Below are 8,154 nucleotides of genomic sequence, written 5' to 3'. Positions count from 1 at the left end.
CCCCAGCTCACCTCAACATCAGGTGTTTGTTTATCTCTGGCTCTGTCCTATCACGCTTCACTAGGAAGTCTGGGTCGACATGGCTTATCATAAATTAAATTATCAGTCAGATAAATTAAACAACTTGACATCACTTGTGTTCTCTTTCCTTTTCCCAGGGCGGACTTGGGGGTGTCGACCGTGAAGGAATGGTTATGTTCTTTGAAGGGGAAGAGGGATATCACCGAGGACTGAAACTTTCGCCAATAACTGGAATAGTGTAATGAGATTATGGCATGCGAAAATTTCTAAATCCAGTAGACTAGAACATTATTGAGAGGCGAAAACTACGGTCAACTAAAAACACTGGTCAGCGTCGTTTCCTTGCCCTTTTGAGTACTCAGATATCATGTATAGTACAGCTCTTGGAGGCAGAGCAGCAAAGTTTCTTTTTAGAACCAAAGCATACAAGTTATGCATTGGTGGTATTACATTCCGACAACATAACTTGCCGCACGTTGTTGTGCACGTTAGCTAAACGGAAATGGTCTCCATCAGGGTTAAAAATTTCAATGAAATTTTAGTGAATTTCAAAATTTCACATATTTCAGTGGGGTCTGAAGTATATTTAACCCCGAAATTTCGAGGCATTTTCAAAATGATTTCAAAATTAATTTAAATTATGTCAGAATTCATTAAAATTAAGTGAAAATTGAAGTCTAAAAATCCGAAATATGCGGAATTTCTAAAATTTCGCATATTTCAGTGAGGTCCGGATTTATTTTGTTTCCGAAATTAAAAACCTCTTGGTCTCCATATCTTCTCGCCGTCGCAGCAATCTCATGCGCCATTTTGTTTTGGTCCTGCCTGACGATGCTAACTTGCACGCTGGCAAAGGCCTTCCTCTGATATCTGTTATTACGGCAAAACAATACGACCTACTCATACCTTTCGACTGGAGTTCCCGGCCTAGAGCGGCAAAGAAATTGAGCCAAGCCATTTCCCTGCAAATTATCGTCACCTCCTTTTCCCTTCTACAGTTTCTTGGCGAGAGCAAACAGTGAGCAATCTTAACAGTTTTTGTTTTGCTTTTCTTTTCACTAGTAAGCACGTCCTGCCAATTCAATCCATTTTTCAAATTCCACCTCTATTTAATTTGTATCCTTTTCTATAGCTTTTGTTTGTCTACACCTTTTTTTAATTCAAACAACTAAAGAAACTAAAAATGGAAATACAATATGTGCTATTCCCCAAAGAAATAAAATGGGAATGTGATATAGGTAATGAATAGGGAGTATCTAGGATGATAAGTACAACATTTATCGAAATATCCCCAGGACAATAACCTAATTATTTGAAATGCATTGTTTGACAGAGACACAAAAATGAAGAGTTTATTTGAACAATGCGCAAAAATGCTCTTCAGATGTATTTCATCAAACAAGGAGTCCGAGTTTGCCAAAATAAAAATTCAGAGCGGTTTGGAAGTATTCTCATCACTTCTCTTTCTCCGCCTCAGAAGCATTCTTCATCTGGGCTCCCAAAACGCTTCATCCCTCAGAGCTTTGTCTATATAAAGAGTCAAGGTACTAAACATGCATGGCATATATGTCCAGTCAGTAATAAAATTAGTTTCTAGCACAATGTCGGAGGATTTAAAGATGGGACATTACCGTCTTATGCAAACCTTGTGGAGACCTTTGTATATTTAATGCATACTTCTGCTTTCATTATTGGGCTGATGAAGTGAAAGTTGTGAGATAAAATATTCTAAATCTCCTGTAGCTTCTTTAGCAACTATAGCCTTCGAGGTGGACAATCTACATCTTTGCTTCTCAGGAGAGGCTCCTAGTTGATTTGCTGTTGTACAAGGATGCTAATCTGAAACAATTATGCAGCACATGATAAGTGCTAAGTCGACAATTGGTACTGAATCTACCAGGCTCCGAAGGATCCAATTATGTGATTTTACATGTGCATCTTAGCTATCAAAGGAGAAGAAGAAAATGGTCAAAGCAACAAAAAAAATGCAAGCTTATATAAACTTCACAAAACCGGGTATGACATTTCAGCCAAGGAAGATTTATTCACTTACGTTCACATGATACAATATGCAAGCAACAGTTCATGGGCATGCCCTGACTAAACTATGTGTACACAAAAATAATTATCACCTCCCAACTGACCGCTTGTTAAATGTACACATCAACTAATTGACTTAATAGTTATCTCACACTCCCACCAATTTATTAAGAAAATAGAAATCACCCAATGGAACCGGAATTTCAGAACAGCTTAGTCAAGTTTTCCTATGTTATATACCCTGCCGCTGAAACAAAGCAAATGAGTATAAGCTATGTAAAACAACACCAAGGATAGGGGATGAATGAAACAACAAATTATGCATCCCACGGAACAACACCATTTTATGCAGTATTCACTATCGAAGGCCCTCTGCTCTAAATACTGTGAGATGTGGAGTGTAGTAGAAACATGCTGAACCAACATGAATAGACTCCAAAATTATATGCATACATCTTGAAGCATACACTGGAATTTTCAAATTGCCATCCAACCTCCAGGAACTCTTCATGTCAAAAAAGAGAATTATACAAGACATGGAAAGGAATAGTAGGCTCGGACCAAATAATTACTAACCTTGAACTGTAGGTTCAGGCCAAATAACCAAATAAAAGATACACAGATATCGGTGAAATTAACTATAATATACGCGACTATTATAAAGAGATTTCAGATGCAGATCAACTACATACACATAATTTAGTGCCCAAGATTTGGTGTCTTATCAATTGGTCCAAGTTCTCCCTGTGGCAGCGCATCTCATTATTATTCTCTCGTTGCAACAAAAAAACAGAAGAATGTTATTTAGTGTCCAGTCAGCAAGTGTAAGCTTGAGCTAAAATAATACAAAAAAAGAGGAAGGAAAAGTACTGCGATTTTTACACTTCAAGGCACCACGAATACACCTCATAATCGGATTAGTACAACAATAAGATGAAATTATTGCTATGTAATATGTTTTTTGTGAAGAGACTTGAAATATCCTAGATTTGATGCTTGTACAAGTTCAGTTAAAAGTGGTTTAAACAGTCTACAAACTGAACTTATTTTTACTTCCTAGATTAACCAAAAATTGGGGGATTTCACACCAACTGAACATAGTAATATACAACAAAAATATAACTCCGTCTGTATACTAATATAAGAGCGTTTAGATTACTAAATTAGTGATCTAAATGCTCTTATATTAGTTTATGGAGGGAGTAGAAGAAAGCAGTGCAAGGACAGAATAGTACTCCCTCCGTCCCAAAATAAATGACTGAATTTTGTACTAACTTTATAGTAAAGCTAGTATAAAGTTGAGTCACTTATTTTGGGACAGAGGGAGTACATGAATTGTACGTAGCAGACATACATAAACCGAAACGTACGAGAGAGAAAAAACGATTATTTTTATCACATTACCTCAGTGTTAAACTGTTTGTCTACAACGGCACGACCATAGCCTCAGCTTCCCTCTCCCATTCGTCAGATTGTGGGGAGTGGAGCATTTGGGGACTGCATGTCTCGAAACAAATTTGATCATACTACTAATGGGATCAAACACCAACAACCAATTGCATTGGTTCATATTTTCAGTGAACTGGGTAGAGAAGCAGAATACAATCATAAAGAGTTTTGAGCTTGCAAATGAAGCAACCTTGTCTCTCTTGGATAGTTCATAACAAAATGAAGCCGCCTTGATAAAATTCAACGTCGTCTCTGCAGACTCGTTCTCCCACAACTTGAGAGAGACCTCTTGCTCCACTTTTCCACCACCGACCACAAAGTACAAACTCTCAAGCGATGAAGTAAACCTGAAAATATGACTGAAAGGACCTTAGGTGCAGCAATTGCTGATGAATGGGAACATTCTGAACATGTAGAAATAAAGTATGAGTTGATAGGGAAGAGGCCAAAAAAGAAGATATAAAATATTAGTATTGAGATTGCCTGAATTTCGTATATTAGTGGATGATTGAAATCATGTACAGAAAGTTTAGGAGCTATTGTGTAGTAATTTTGATGCCAATTGAGGAGTGAGTCGTGGTAGAATGGATTTGTGGGAGCACTGAAAAGGTAATTCGAGTTACACAATACAATTATCATATGAAGAGATTAAATAGTCAATAATCAGACTGTAACCCTGTCTAGTGCTGAGCTTGGCATTGATTTGGATCATGATAATTCACCTTTTAATGATATAATCAGAGTCTAACCCTTCCAGAATAACGTTGTTTAACTGCAGCAATGTTAGTTGTGTGGAAGGATCATGTATATAAAAGAATGATAGAATGAGAATCAGTTCACATTTGGTCGTTGGAAAAAGTACAGTGTAGACTTTGTAACATCCTCCACTGCGACGTATGCAGATCATGATGCAGTAAAACAACCAAAGAAAGTAAATAAGCACAAGCATCAAATTCTCTTGTGTATGGAACATAAACTGAATCATAAGTACAGGGTAGACTTTGTAACATCCTCCATTGTGGTGCATGTAGATAATGATGCGCTAAAACGATCAAATTCTCTTGTGTATGGAACATAAAATGGACCATATGCTGGGTACCTCACTATTCAGTATAGTTTTATATCAATCTGCACTTCAATCAATCGAATGGAGACTTACTGGTTTCTCCATAGTCAGATAAGGTCGTGGCCATCCGTTGGGCAGCGTTGGGCAGCAGAGGAGGGCAGCGCCGCCGCACCGCGCTGACGTCCTTCCGTGTGGCAGCAGAGGCTGACCGCGGGCAGTGGGCAGCGGCGGCAGGGGGCGCTCCCGCGTTCTTGGGGCAGCAGAAGAAGACCAGCGGGGGCCTGCTCTGCTCACGCCCACATTTGTCCGCGGGGAAGCAGAAGAAGTCTGGCGGTTGCGGCAACGGAGGCCAAGCTGGGCGGCGGGGGACGGCGCGGGGCCGGCCAGGGCGGCGGCGGACCGGGAGCCGACGTGCAGGGGACGCAGCGCGCGGGGCCGGCCGGGGTGGCCGCGGACCGACGTCCGACGGGCAGGGGACGTTGGGAGGGAGTACTGGTTGGGAGAAGGAGAGTGGGAAAGGTTTTTCGGGCGTGCGCGTTCTGCAGAGCGGTTTGTTTTCGTGATTATAGCGATGGAGGATTAGTGGGTTGATTGGCGTGTTTGTTGCATCAAACATCGAAGGATTAAGGAGCATTAGATTTTATTGATGGATGGATCTGATTGTTTGGTTCTCCGCCCTCTCTTTCTTTTATAGAAGTAGTAAAAAAGTAAGCAACCGAAAGTTCCTATTCTGGCTACTGGGCCTAGCCATCCAGAGCCCATTCAGTAATGCAAGTCCACGCAAAATAGGCCCACAGAGATCTTGTTTAGTTTAGTACCCCATCGACAACACAAGAAGATTAGACTAGGAGAGCAGGCTATATTATGATGACCAGGTGCTTCATTGCAACATACTTACCTGGACAGGGTCTACGAGCGATCAACAAGGCTCGTGGCCTAGATCAATGGCTTACATTGCACTTAGTGAATGCGTTGGTCTACCATCTTTCTAAGTGAAAGAATGTCTATCAAGAATGGACGTCATAATTTGTGATAGAGGGAGTACGCGTTCGCGCGGCCCCTGCCAAAACATTAATACATTTTTTTAGTCATTCATTTGTGAACCATGATAATTTCCTCCGTCATCTCTTTGGTTATTCTTTATTTGTAATTATTTGTAATATGTTTTACAGTGGTGCAAAATCATTGTCTAAAAAGTCAGTACTCAGTACTAGGATGGAAATGTACAACTTTCAGTTTACGTCACCTTCATGCAGAATCAGAAAGCGACCAGGGGCAGCTGAAAAAAGATGCTTTGTTGTCTGGATCTGCAGGTTAATGATCTATGTTACCGTGATTATTGATCTATGTTACTCGTTTCAGGAATTTTTTTTTGATCTATCCCTGCATTAACGCCGGAAGCAAGCACGCAACAAGAATTCGCTTCCTCCGGGAATTATCACGGCAAACAGGCAATCCATCGACCCGTCGTAGCCTCGTACCCATCTCGCTCAACTCGCTTGGGTCGACGGCATCGGCAGGGCGCGCAGGCAAGACGGGAGCCCGGCGAGATGGGTACAGACAGGAGAGGAGGAGCTTCTCTCTCCCGCGTCGCTCTGGAGAGCCAACGCGTCGTACGTACGTCGTGGCAATGGCGAAATGGCCGGCCATCCTGTTCACCGGTCCTACCGCGCGCGGAACGGGTCGCCGCCGGCTTGTCTCTTCTCGACGTCTCCTTTTGCCCTTTGGCCGTGCCCAACGTGCACGGGAGGAGTGGCACGGGAAGGAAGATCTTCCGTCGTTGTGGATGATGCGCGGCGCGTCGGATCCCTTGAACTCGTCAGTCGTTCATTGGTTCTTGGGTGGGCTTGAAGGGCGCGCGTCTCTGGCAATGTGGCGACGGACGTGGCGATAGGTGATCAGGAGTTCGGTTGATAAGTGATACTCCCTCCGTTCCGAATTACTTGTCGTATGTATGGATATATCTAGATGTATTTTAGTTCTAGATACATCCATTTCTGCGACGAGTAATTTGGAACGAAGGAACTACAATCAGGATGGATTATTGGGGTTCGTTTGTTTTCACGAGGTTTAAGTTTGTCATAATATAATCTGTTGAGCGGATGGATCGATTGGTTTGAGGTTTGGTACTACAATTGTGTGTCGACATGATTGTCGACCGGTGAAAGGATAATGTTGAATGCGTGCCATGGCCTGCAACCAAAGGCAGCTCTAGCCAATTCGTAGTATCGACGATCGTCATATGGAAAATGAAGCGCGCTTCATTTAGATATTGGAGGCCGTGAAGAGTGTGCGTAAATACAGCTTCATTATAACATGGTGTCCATATGTTTGGTTACATGTGTGTCTCACTTGTCATTTAGGCACCAGCTCAAATTTTCAACACGTAAGTTTTTTCAAACCAGTTTTCAACATCGGTTTACGCTAGAATTTTAACTTGGATCTACAAAATGGATTCCATGAAACAACTAGAAGTTGAACAACCGAAAGTCCATGGAGAGGGCATGGCCACATCGACATGGTCGATGGTGGTGATTATGCCCGTGATGGGGATGGAGGGATAGAGGCTAGCGAAGGGGTGATGGGGCTTAGAGCATCTCCAGCCGTTGGCCCTCCTAGGAGGAATAAAAATCGCCCCCTAAGGGCGAGTCGCGATACAATCGGCGTTGGGAACGGTTGGGCATCCAGCCGTCGCTCCCAGGTCGCCCCCAGGCGCCGATATTGGCCCAGTTTTAGGCCCACTTTCGGCGAATAAAGGGTCCATATGGGCGAGAATAGGCTCATATTCGGCGTGGTTCGTCGTGACTCGGCGTTCAATTACCAACATAAATATTTTTTTATCACATAGTTCATCAAATAGTTCAACAAAATAGTGCAACAACAAATAGTTCAATACAAATTATATAGTTTAACAAATAAAAACTCATATTTCATCACACGTCGCGCCCGGCGTCGCCCTTGAGCCTCCATAGGTGCTTCAACAGATCCTGCTGCAGTTGACGATGCACCTGTGGGTCTCGGATCTTCTGACGCATACCGAGGTAGCAAGTCCAGGTTACCGGTAGCTGGTGATCAACTTCGGTTAGAGGACCCTGCCTATAGTATGGTTCAGTGTCAAACACTGGCTCTTCTTACTCGCTCTTGATGATCATGTTGTGCAAGATGACACAACAAGTCATGATCTCCCACATTTGATCTTTCGACCAGGTCTGAGCAGGGTACCAGACAATAGCAAATCGAGATTGGAGCACACCAAATGCCCACTCGACATCCTTCCGGCAAGCCTCCTGCACCTTGGCAAAGTGGGACTTCTTGCCTCCTGGCACAGCGTTTGAGATAGTCTTCATAAATGTAGACCATCTCGGATAGATGCCATCAGCTAGGTAGTACCCCTTGTTGTAGTGCCGCCCATTGACCTCGAAGTTCACCGGAGGAGAATGACCTTCAACAAGCTTGGCAAAGACAGGGGAGCACTGCAGCACGTTGATGTCATTGTGAGTTCCTGGCATACCAAAGAAGGAGTGCCAAATCCAGAGGTCCTGTGTGGCCACCGCCTCAATCACACTGCAACCGCCTTT

At 42.9% G+C, this 8,154-nt stretch overlaps 1 long non-coding RNA gene and 1 pseudogene across 2 annotated transcripts; one reads left to right on the top strand and one right to left on the bottom strand.

Annotated features, from left to right (window-relative positions):
- Positions 1-949: 949 nt before the first annotated feature.
- Positions 950-5,094, bottom strand: LOC125525565. Of its 2 annotated transcripts, XR_007291358.1 has the most exons (4): positions 4,670-5,094; positions 3,701-3,869; positions 2,754-3,558; positions 950-1,860 (listed from the first exon to the last, which is right to left on the bottom strand). It is a non-coding gene; the product is annotated as an uncharacterized LOC125525565 (long non-coding RNA). The 2 variants fall into 2 exon arrangements; XR_007291357.1 differs by having other exon boundaries at positions 2,754-3,869.
- A 372-nt stretch (positions 5,095-5,466) lies between these two features.
- On the top strand, positions 5,467-5,640 carry LOC125526217 (annotated as a pseudogene).
- The last annotated feature ends 2,514 nt before the right edge of the window (positions 5,641-8,154 follow it).

The sequence above is a fragment of the Triticum urartu genome, chromosome 7 (assembly GCF_003073215.2).
Source record: "Triticum urartu cultivar G1812 chromosome 7, Tu2.1, whole genome shotgun sequence".
NCBI classification, from domain to species: Eukaryota; Viridiplantae; Streptophyta; class Magnoliopsida; order Poales; family Poaceae; genus Triticum; species Triticum urartu.
The sequence above is the reverse complement of the archived record's forward strand: the minus strand, read 5'-3'. Positions and strand labels throughout refer to the sequence as shown.